Here is a 12415-nt window from a genome sequence, read left to right on the forward strand (position 1 = left end):
TAAAGGCTTCTGATAAATTTCTCTTTTCTACTCTAACGCGCGCGGTCAAATTTGCATACATTGATACAAGAACATTTAATATTTTTCCACGAATGCCTTTACTCATCAAACTAGTAAACAGTTTTTGATGAACTAACGAATCAAATGCCTTTTTAAAGTCGACAAACAATACGTAAAACCTCCCCCAGGCTTTGATGTATATTTCGTTATCATTGATTGCAAACAGAAAATATTATCTATAGTAGAATAACCCGCGCGAAAACCCGCCTGCGCCTCGTCAATTACGTCGAACTCCTCCGCCCAACGTGTAAGTCGGTCATTTATTATACCAGAAAATATTTTATACATGACATTGATGAGAGAAATGCCTCTATAATTAGATGGATCGTTTCTCGAACCTGACTTGAAAAAAGGCACTAAAATGCTTTTGCACCAAGCATCTGGGAATGACCCTGTATCTAAAATTTTATTAAAAAAGTATCAATAATATGGGTGCTATTTGGTCACACGTGTGCTTATAAAACTCTGCCCCTATCCCATCAGCGCCACATGCCTTGTCCGTTTTAAGTTTACCGATACTCCGAAACACCTCTTCGTAAGTAATAGGACAATTCAATACTGAATCCATGTCATGGTTATATATACTATCCGTGTTTATATTTAACAAGTTAAACTGACCATCTTTAAATAATAGGTCTTTAAAATACCTAAACCACTCTTCATTCTTAATATTACAAGGAATTGGATTAGTTTGGCGTGCGCTAGACTTCAATAACGACCAAAACTGTTTTGGATTGTTGCTAGCTCGTAACAGTACATTTTTACGGTTAATTTGATGCGAAATTTGTTTAGATCTACAAAATGATTTAAACCTGTTACGCACTGCTTTATATGTAGCAAAATCCTGCTCATTATTTGTGTACCTAAAGCGACGTAATAGTGAATACTTGTTGCGCTTCAATTCATCGCATCCGTTATCCCACCAAACGGGTTGTGATTGTATACTAGCCTTAAATCCTTGATTTGAGCGCATATTATATGCAGACGATTTATATACATGTAATATGAGCGCGACCGCCTCGTTGACGTTTTCGTTAATAGCAGTTTGAATACGTTCAAGGCTTAATTCAAGATTTATGCCAAATAAGTTAAAAAACTCAGTCGACACATTTTGTCGCCATTTATAAGTATCGTATATCATATTTGTTTGTTGGGCATTATTGATCTGAGTCCGATAAGGGACATCGCTTCGTGCATCGCGGTATCTTATATGAGAGACGATGGGAAAGTGGTCCGATTCGTCTCGATTCATGACGCTAAAGTATGAAATATACGGAAACAGTTCTGAGGCAACAATTTGATAGTCTACAACACTCTGTCCTTCATTTGCTAAACATGTTATATCCCCTGAAGTATCATCATGTAACCTACCATTTATCAAATGTATATTGTGAATACAACATAAATCAATTAATGACCTACCAAAATTATTTACTCGACCAAGATCTTTATTATTTCGCGGTTGTTCAAACGTATCGCCAACGTAATCTACATGATATCCATACACATTATCTAAGTTATCTGAAGAAATGTAGTCCCGTAGATCTTAAGTTCTTGCGTTAAAATCGCCCGCTAAATAAATGTATTAATCATTAAATTGATTCTTGATTAACTCTAACCTATCTCCTAGCAATACAATGCCATTTTACTCGATATTTTTATCATATATAGGTGAACTTTCTGGCGAAACATATACAATGTAGAGAATGACGTCTTTTATTAAATCAAACATGCTTGACTTAATATAAAGAACTACACCGTCTTCAAAATCACTACATATTTGACGAATAAGACATGTGCGTGAAGTTAGCAGCACAACAGCATAGCAGCAAGCTGCCAGCAGCAAGTTGATATGCTGCTGGCAGCTAGCTGCTACATTTTTTAAATATGAATATAATGATTTATATGAACTATATACTACTTTAGTTAATCATTATATGCTTTCAAGCTGTTTGTAGGAATATAAATAGTGGTAAGAAAAAATGAGATTTTACTGTTTTAGCTTAATGTTTGGTAAACTTTTGATTACTTCGGGTCTTTTTGATAAGCGGTCCACCAACACAGTTATTTTCTTGCGAAAGAACAATTTCTCGGACCAACGGCACCATACCAACTAAACGTAATCTTTATTGATAGTAAGGAAACTACAATGCCTAAGATTTGACTACCATTACGAGTAGGTATGATAAATGTTCAAATACCATGCGGACGAAAAGTGCAGGGATGAACTAGGCCACGAGCCCTACAATGTGTGCTATTTCGATAGTTGGAGCTTTTGTCCTGAGTAGGCGAAAATAGAGCTCGAAAATCGAAATTTGCTGCTGTAAAAGCCATTTTGGGGACGCACTGACCCGAAAATTCGAGTAAGGGGACCATAACGAAAAGTGCAGGGATGAACTAGGCCACGAGCCCTACAATGTGTGCTATTTCGATAGTTGGAGCTTTTGTCCTGAGTAGGCGAAAATAGAGCTCGAAAATCGAAATTTGCTGCTGTTAAAGCCATTTTGGGGACGCACTGACCCGAAAATTCGAGTAAGGGGACCATAACGAAAAGTGCAGGGATGAACTAGGCCACGAGCCCTACAATGTGTGCTATTTCGATAGTTGGAGCTTTTGTCCTGAGTAGGCGAAAATAGAGCTCGAAAATCGAAATTTGCTGCTGTAAAAGCCATTTTGGGGACGCACTGACCCGAAAATTCGAGTAAGGGGACCATAACGAAAAGTGCAGGGATGAACTAGGCCACGAGCCCTACAATGTGTGCTATTTCGATAGTTGGAGCTTTTGTCCTGAGTAGGCGAAAATAGAGCTCGAAAATCGAAATTTGCTGCTGTAAAAGCCATTTTGGGGACGCACTGACCCGAAAATTCGAGTAAGGGGACCATAACGAAAAGTGCAGGGATGAACTAGGCCACGAGCCCTACAATGTGTGCTATTTCGATAGTTGGAGCTTTTGTCCTGAGTAGGCGAAAATAGAGCTCGAAAATCGAAATTTGCTGCTGTAAAAGCCATTTTGGGGACGCACTGACCCGAAAATTCGAGTAAGGGGACCATAACGAAAAGTGCAGGGATGAACTAGGCCACGAGCCCTACAATGTGTGCTATTTCGATAGTTGGAGCTTTTGTCCTGAGTAGGCGAAAATAGAGCTCGAAAATCGAAATTTGCTGCTGTAAAAGCCATTTTGGGGACGCACTGACCCGAAAATTCGAGTAAGGGGACCATAACGAAAAGTGCAGGGATGAACTAGGCCACGAGCCCTACAATGTGTGCTATTTCGATAGTTGGAGCTTTTGTCCTGAGTAGGCGAAAATAGAGCTCGAAAATCGAAATTTGCTGCTGTAAAAGCCATTTTGGGGACGCACTGACCCGAAAATTCGAGTAAGGGGACCATAACGAAAAGTGCAGGGATGAACTAGGCCACGAGCCCTACAATGTGTGCTATTTCGATAGTTGGAGCTTTTGTCCTGAGTAGGCGAAAATAGAGCTCGAAAATCGAAATTTGCTGCTGTAAAAGCCATTTTGGGGACGCACTGACCCGAAAATTCGAGTAAGGGGACCATAACGAAAAGTGCAGGGATGAACTAGGCCACGAGCCCTACAATGTGTGCTATTTCGATAGTTGGAGCTTTTGTCCTGAGTAGGCGAAAATAGAGCTCGAAAATCGAAATTTGCTGCTGTAAAAGCCATTTTGGGGACGCACTGACCCGAAAATTCGAGTAAGGGGACCATAACGAAAAGTGCAGGGATGAACTAGGCCACGAGCCCTACAATGTGTGCTATTTCGATAGTTGGAGCTTTTGTCCTGAGTAGGCGAAAATAGAGCTCGAAAATCGAAATTTGCTGCTGTAAAAGCCATTTTGGGGACGCACTGACCCGAAAATTCGAGTAAGGGGACCATAACGAAAAGTGCAGGGATGAACTAGGCCACGAGCCCTACAATGTGTGCTATTTCGATAGTTGGAGCTTTTGTCCTGAGTAGGCGAAAATAGAGCTCGAAAATCGAAATTTGCTGCTGTAAAAGCCATTTTGGGGACGCACTGACCCGAAAATTCGAGTAAGGGGACCATAACGAAAAGTGCAGGGATGAACTAGGCCACGAGCCCTACAATGTGTGCTATTTCGATAGTTGGAGCTTTTGTCCTGAGTAGGCGAAAATAGAGCTCGAAAATCGAAATTTGCTGCTGTAAAAGCCATTTTGGGGACGCACTGACCCGAAAATTCGAGTAAGGGGACCATAACGAAAAGTGCAGGGATGAACTAGGCCACGAGCCCTACAATGTGTGCTATTTCGATAGTTGGAGCTTTTGTCCTGAGTAGGCGAAAATAGAGCTCGAAAATCGAAATTTGCTGCTGTAAAAGCCATTTTGGGGACGCACTGACCCGAAAATTCGAGTAAGGGGACCATAACGAAAAGTGCAGGGATGAACTAGGCCACGAGCCCTACAATGTGTGCTATTTCGATAGTTGGAGCTTTTGTCCTGAGTAGGCGAAAATAGAGCTCGAAAATCGAAATTTGCTGCTGTAAAAGCCATTTTGGGGACGCACTGACCCGAAAATTCGAGTAAGGGGACCATAACGAAAAGTGCAGGGATGAACTAGGCCACGAGCCCTACTATGTGTGCTATTTCGATAGTTGGAGCTTTTGTCCTGAGTAGGCGAAAATAGAGCTCGAAAATCGAAATTTGCTGCTGTAAAAGCCATTTTGGGGACGCACTGACCCGAAAATTTCGAGTAAGGGGACCATAACGAAAAGTGCAGGGATGAACTAGGCCACGAGCCCTACAATGTGTGCTATTTCGATAGTTGGAGCTTTTGTCCTGAGTAGGCGAAAATAGAGCTCGAAAATCGAAATTTGCTGCTGTAAAAGCCATTTTGGGGACGCACTGACCCGAAAATTCGAGTAAGGGGACCATAACGAAAAGTGCAGGGATGAACTAGGCCACGAGCCCTACAATGTGTGCTATTTCGATAGTTGGAGCTTTTGTCCTGAGTAGGCGAAAATAGAGCTCGAAAATCGAAATTTGCTGCTGTAAAAGCCATTTTGGGGACGCACTGACCCGAAAATTCGAGTAAGGGGACCATAACGAAAAGTGCAGGGATGAACTAGGCCACGAGCCCTACAATGTGTGCTATTTCGATAGTTGGAGCTTTTGTCCTGAGTAGGCGAAAATAGAGCTCGAAAATCGAAATTTGCTGCTGTAAAAGCCATTTTGGGGACGCACTGACCCGAAAATTCGAGTAAGGGGACCATAACGAAAAGTGCAGGGATGAACTAGGCCACGAGCCCTACAATGTGTGCTATTTCGATAGTTGGAGCTTTTGTCCTGAGTAGGCGAAAATAGAGCTCGAAAATCGAAATTTGCTGCTGTAAAAGCCATTTTGGGGACGCACTGACCCGAAAATTCGAGTAAGGGGACCATAACGAAAAGTGCAGGGATGAACTAGGCCACGAGCCCTACAATGTGTGCTATTTCGATAGTTGGAGCTTTTGTCCTGAGTAGGCGAAAATAGAGCTCGAAAATCGAAATTTGCTGCTGTAAAAGCCATTTTGGGGACGCACTGACCCGAAAATTCGAGTAAGGGGACCATAACGAAAAGTGCAGGGATGAACTAGGCCACGAGCCCTACAATGTGTGCTATTTCGATAGTTGGAGCTTTTGTCCTGAGTAGGCGAAAATAGAGCTCGAAAATCGAAATTTGCTGCTGTAAAAGCCATTTTGGGGACGCACTGACCCGAAAATTCGAGTAAGGGGACCATAACGAAAAGTGCAGGGATGAACTAGGCCACGAGCCCTACAATGTGTGCTATTTCGATAGTTGGAGCTTTTGTCCTGAGTAGGCGAAAATAGAGCTCGAAAATCGAAATTTGCTGCTGTAAAAGCCATTTTGGGGACGCACTGACCCGAAAATTCGAGTAAGGGGACCATAACGAAAAGTGCAGGGATGAACTAGGCCACGAGCCCTACAATGTGTGCTATTTCGATAGTTGGAGCTTTTGTCCTGAGTAGGCGAAAATAGAGCTCGAAAATCGAAATTTGCTGCTGTAAAAGCCATTTTGGGGACGCACTGACCCGAAAATTCGAGTAAGGGGACCATAACGAAAAGTGCAGGGATGAACTAGGCCACGAGCCCTACAATGTGTGCTATTTCGATAGTTGGAGCTTTTGTCCTGAGTAGGCGAAAATAGAGCTCGAAAATCGAAATTTGCTGCTGTAAAAGCCATTTTGGGGACGCACTGACCCGAAAATTCGAGTAAGGGGACCATAACGAAAAGTGCAGGGATGAACTAGGCCACGAGCCCTACAATGTGTGCTATTTCGATAGTTGGAGCTTTTGTCCTGAGTAGGCGAAAATAGAGCTCGAAAATCGAAATTTGCTGCTGTAAAAGCCATTTTGGGGACGCACTGACCCGAAAATTCGAGTAAGGGGACCATAACGAAAAGTGCAGGGATGAACTAGGCCACGAGCCCTACAATGTGTGCTATTTCGATAGTTGGAGCTTTTGTCCTGAGTAGGCGAAAATAGAGCTCGAAAATCGAAATTTGCTGCTGTAAAAGCCATTTTGGGGACGCACTGACCCGAAAATTCGAGTAAGGGGACCATAACGAAAAGTGCAGGGATGAACTAGGCCACGAGCCCTACAATGTGTGCTATTTCGATAGTTGGAGCTTTTGTCCTGAGTAGGCGAAAATAGAGCTCGAAAATCGAAATTTGCTGCTGTAAAAGCCATTTTGGGGACGCACTGACCCGAAAATTCGAGTAAGGGGACCATAACGAAAAGTGCAGGGATGAACTAGGCCACGAGCCCTACAATGTGTGCTATTTCGATAGTTGGAGCTTTTGTCCTGAGTAGGCGAAAATAGAGCTCGAAAATCGAAATTTGCTGCTGTAAAAGCCATTTTGGGGACGCACTGACCCGAAAATTCGAGTAAGGGGACCATAACGAAAAGTGCAGGGATGAACTAGGCCACGAGCCCTACAATGTGTGCTATTTCGATAGTTGGAGCTTTTGTCCTGAGTAGGCGAAAATAGAGCTCGAAAATCGAAATTTGCTGCTGTAAAAGCCATTTTGGGGACGCACTGACCCGAAAATTCGAGTAAGGGGACCATAACGAAAAGTGCAGGGATGAACTAGGCCACGAGCCCTACAATGTGTGCTATTTCGATAGTTGGAGCTTTTGTCCTGAGTAGGCGAAAATAGAGCTCGAAAATCGAAATTTGCTGCTGTAAAAGCCATTTTGGGGACGCACTGACCCGAAAATTCGAGTAAGGGGACCATAACGAAAAGTGCAGGGATGAACTAGGCCACGAGCCCTACAATGTGTGCTATTTCGATAGTTGGAGCTTTTGTCCTGAGTAGGCGAAAATAGAGCTCGAAAATCGAAATTTGCTGCTGTAAAAGCCATTTTGGGGACGCACTGACCCGAAAATTCGAGTAAGGGGACCATAACGAAAAGTGCAGGGATGAACTAGGCCACGAGCCCTACAATGTGTGCTATTTCGATAGTTGGAGCTTTTGTCCTGAGTAGGCGAAAATAGAGCTCGAAAATCGAAATTTGCTGCTGTAAAAGCCATTTTGGGGACGCACTGACCCGAAAATTCGAGTAAGGGGACCATAACGAAAAGTGCAGGGATGAACTAGGCCACGAGCCCTACAATGTGTGCTATTTCGATAGTTGGAGCTTTTGTCCTGAGTAGGCGAAAATAGAGCTCGAAAATCGAAATTTGCTGCTGTAAAAGCCATTTTGGGGACGCACTGACCCGAAAATTCGAGTAAGGGGACCATAACGAAAAGTGCAGGGATGAACTAGGCCACGAGCCCTACAATGTGTGCTATTTCGATAGTTGGAGCTTTTGTCCTGAGTAGGCGAAAATAGAGCTCGAAAATCGAAATTTGCTGCTGTAAAAGCCATTTTGGGGACGCACTGACCCGAAAATTCGAGTAAGGGGACCATAACGAAAAGTGCAGGGATGAACTAGGCCACGAGCCCTACAATGTGTGCTATTTCGATAGTTGGAGCTTTTGTCCTGAGTAGGCGAAAATAGAGCTCGAAAATCGAAATTTGCTGCTGTAAAAGCCATTTTGGGGACGCACTGACCCGAAAATTCGAGTAAGGGGACCATAACGAAAAGTGCAGGGATGAACTAGGCCACGAGCCCTACAATGTGTGCTATTTCGATAGTTGGAGCTTTTGTCCTGAGTAGGCGAAAATAGAGCTCGAAAATCGAAATTTGCTGCTGTAAAAGCCATTTTGGGGACGCACTGACCCGAAAATTCGAGTAAGGGGACCATAACGAAAAGTGCAGGGATGAACTAGGCCACGAGCCCTACAATGTGGCTATTTCGATAGTTGGAGCTTTTGTCCTGAGTAGGGCGAAAATAGAGCTCGAAAATCGAAATTTGCTGTTCTGTAAAAGCCATTTTGGGGACGCAACTGACCCGAAAATTCGAGTAAGGGGACCATAACGAAAAGTGCAGGGATGAACTAGGCCACGAGCCCTACAATGTGTGCTGATTTCGAGTAGTTGGAGCTTTTGTCCTGAGTAGGCGAAAATAGAGCTCGAAAATCGAAATTTGCTGCTGTAAAAAGCCATTTTGGGGACGCACTGACCCGAAAATTCGAGTAAGGGGGACCGATAACGAAAAGTGCAGGGATGAACTAGGCCACGAGCCCTACAATGTGTGCTATGTTCGATAGTTGGAGCTTTTGTCACGAGTGATGCGAAAATAGAGCTTCGAAGAATCGAAAATTGCTGCTGTAAGAAGCCATTTTGGGGACGCACTGACCGAAAATTCGAGTAGGGGACCATAACGAAAAGTGCAGGGATGAACTAGGCCACGAGCCCTACAATGTGTGCTATTTCGATAGTTGGAGCTTTTGTCCTGAGTAGGCGAAAATAGAGCTCGAAAAATCGAAAATTTGCTGCTGTAAAAGCCATTTTGGGGACGCACTGACCCGAAAATTCGAGTAAGGGGACCATAACGAAAAGTGCAGGGATGAACTAGGCCACGAGCCCTACAATGTGTGCTATTTCGATAGTTGGAGCTTTTGTCCTGAGTAGGCGAAAATAGAGCTCGAAAATCGAAATTGCTGCTGTAAAGCCATTTTGGGGACGCACTGACCCGAAAATTCGAGTAAGGGGACCATAACGAAAAGTGCAGGGATGAACTAGCCACGAGCCCTACAATGTGTGCTATTTCGATAGTTGGAGCTTTTGTCCTGAGTAGGCGAAAATAGAGCTCGAAAATCGAAATTTGCTGCTGTAAAAGCCATTTTGGGGACGCACTGACCCGAAAATTCGAGTAAGGGGACCATAACGAAAAGTGCAGGATGAACTAGGCCACGAGCCCTACAATGTGTGCTATTTCGATAGTTGGAGCTTTTGTCCTGAGTAGGCGAAAATAGAGCTCGAAATCGAAATTTGCTGCTGTAAAAGCCATTTTGGGGACGCACTGACCCGAAAATTCGAGTAAGGGGACCATAACGAAAAGTGCAGGGATGAACTAGGCCACGAGCCTACAATGTGTGCTATTTCGATAGTTGGAGCTTTTGTCCTGAGTAGGCGAAAATAGAGCTCGAAAATCGAAATTTGCTGCTGTAAAAAGCCATTTTGGGGACGCACTGACCCGAAAATTCGAGTAAGGGGACCATAACGAAAAGTGCAGGGATGAACTAGGCCACGAGCCCTACAATGTGTGCTATTTCGATAGTTGGAGCTTTTGTCCTGAGTAGGCGAAAATAGAGCTCGAAAATCGAAATTTGCTGCTGTAAAAGCCATTTTGGGGACGCACTGACCCGAAAATTCGAGTAAGGGGACCATAACGAAAAGTGCAGGGATGAACTAGGCCACGAGCCCTACAATGTGTGCTATTTCGATAGTTGGAGCTTTTGTCCTGAGTAGGCGAAAATAGAGCTCGAAAATCGAAATTTGCTGCTGTAAAAGCCATTTTGGGGACGCACTGACCCGAAAATTCGAGTAAGGGGACCATAACGAAAAGTGCAGGGATGAACTAGGCCACGAGCCCTACAATGTGTGCTATTTCGATAGTTGGAGCTTTTGTCCTGAGTAGGCGAAAATAGAGCTCGAAAATCGAAATTTGCTGCTGTAAATTAAAGATTTATAAAGCAAAGCGACTCATTTAATATTTTATTTAAATTGTTGTACTGTTATAATAATTTATTTGTGTTAAGAACTATAAGGCAAAACAAAGATTTGGTTAGGGTTAAAACAAGCATTTTTTATAAGGCTTGATTTAAGAATATTGATATAAGAACGTTATTTTCCATTGGCGAATAGCGTTAAAGAATTCCTGTATAAAACGTAAAAATGTTTAAACTACATATTAAAAAAGATGCACTCTTATTCCCAAAGAAGATGTACCACAAGTATTAATACAATTGTTTTAATATTTTTTAAACCAATCGGTAGGGTCGCGCCTATATGTAGGTAGGGTTTGTAAGATTTGATTGAGGGTTTTTTTTCTGTGTCATTCTTTCTCTTCAATATTTAAAATATGAAAAAAGCAAACAGTTGCTTTCAATAATAATAAAAAGTAAATGTTGTGCTTAGTTTGTTATTTATAGGGTGGAGGGGACAGAGCCTTGAATCCAAATTTCGAAATTATATTTGCAACTTTTAAGTGTCCAAAAAAACAACTTTCTGAAATCCTTAAAAGATGCAGAGATCAGTTTCGTTTCAAAATTAAATTTGGACTCACTGACAGTATAAAATGACCAGATTATATATAAAAATGTGCTTTCTATAAGCCATACATTATAAGTTTAGAACCCATCATGTTAACCTTTCTCGATCACCAGAATGTTGATGATATGTGACTATACTCTGGTTCAATCGCCAAGATTCGGAGAGCAGACAGAGACAATTTCAGCCAATCAGAGGCGTTTCACTGTATTCTATTAATAGATTATCTTGCAGTCGGTAAACCTTGGCGATTGCCTATAGCCAATGAAAAAGAGCCTAACATAACACAAATAAAATTAGAACACCTGAAAGCAAGCGTGGCATGAGACGGCTTATCATACTTCATGAATGATGATTCACAACATGTGTACCGCATTTTGTTCTAACACTGCGGAAAATGGTTGAATTTACGGGAAAGAACGGTCCCGTACATGGGTAGGTATAAAAGAGTGGCCGGACCGGACCAAATGCGGACCAACTGAAATCTCCGAACTGTTACGGAAATCGTTCGGAAGTTTACCTAATTTCCCGACCAAATTAAAATACGCATTGCTATGTTTCATAGATATTTTATTATGTCTGGTTAAAATAATAATAATAATAATAATAATAATAATAATAATAATAATAATAATAATAATAATAACAATAATAATAATAATAATAATAATAATAATAATAATAATAATAATAATAATAACAAAAAATAAATAATCATGATAATATTAATAATAATGATTTAGTTACATTGTGTGTTATATTTCCTTAAATAAATTTTCTTCTATTTTTCTTAAAGCGTTTCTATAATACTAACGCTTTAAGAAAAATAGAATTTTCGGCAGATTGCCAAATAGTTGAGATCATTATTGTGAGATATCTTAATGACAGAAATGAAGACATTGATGCCAAATTTAGCTGATTCTGATTCTGACTTAAATAAGTTAAAATTGTCAAACATGTAAGAGTGCAACTTAAAAGATAGGGCATCTTTATTGCAACTCCCTCATGCCAATGGGTGGGTTAGAGTCAACCGCTATCAATGAAAATAAAGTTAGTAATGGGTAATAAATTATGAGAAAAGTAAGCTTACAATTAGAGCCGTATTAAATACATTTAGGAATAAAAACAATCTGGTTTGCTGCTTCTTAAATTGGACGGACGGACGGACGCACGGACTGAATGACGGGCGGGCGGGCATGCGTCCGGTCGGACGGGCGGGCGGGCGGTCTTAAGGATGGACGGACGACCAGACATGTTTTTGTCGTAAACATGTTATTTAACGGTTTCTTGCCAAAAAAATAAAAAAATATAAACACACATATAAATATTCAATATGGTCACAACGATTCATGGCCTATATACAAATAAAAGACAATAGTATAAGTAAGTTAAATTAAAGAACAAAAAAAGTTTCAATAAATGGAAAAAAGATTCATTTCAAATGCAAACTGAGATATATATTATATTAACTAATGAAGTATTATGGGAGGCTATTTACAAATGACATAATACTTGAAAGATCTAAACGATGTTATTTAGTAAGGAATTTCTTAACATAAATGCTTGATTTATTAATTTACTTAAGCTACTTAGTATGCTTACGTTTTTTAATAACAATAGTTTCGATAAACTTGTACATACCTGGGTCTCTA

This window comes from Mya arenaria, chromosome 14 (genome assembly GCF_026914265.1).
Source record: "Mya arenaria isolate MELC-2E11 chromosome 14, ASM2691426v1".
Classification (NCBI taxonomy): Eukaryota; Metazoa; Mollusca; class Bivalvia; order Myida; family Myidae; genus Mya; species Mya arenaria.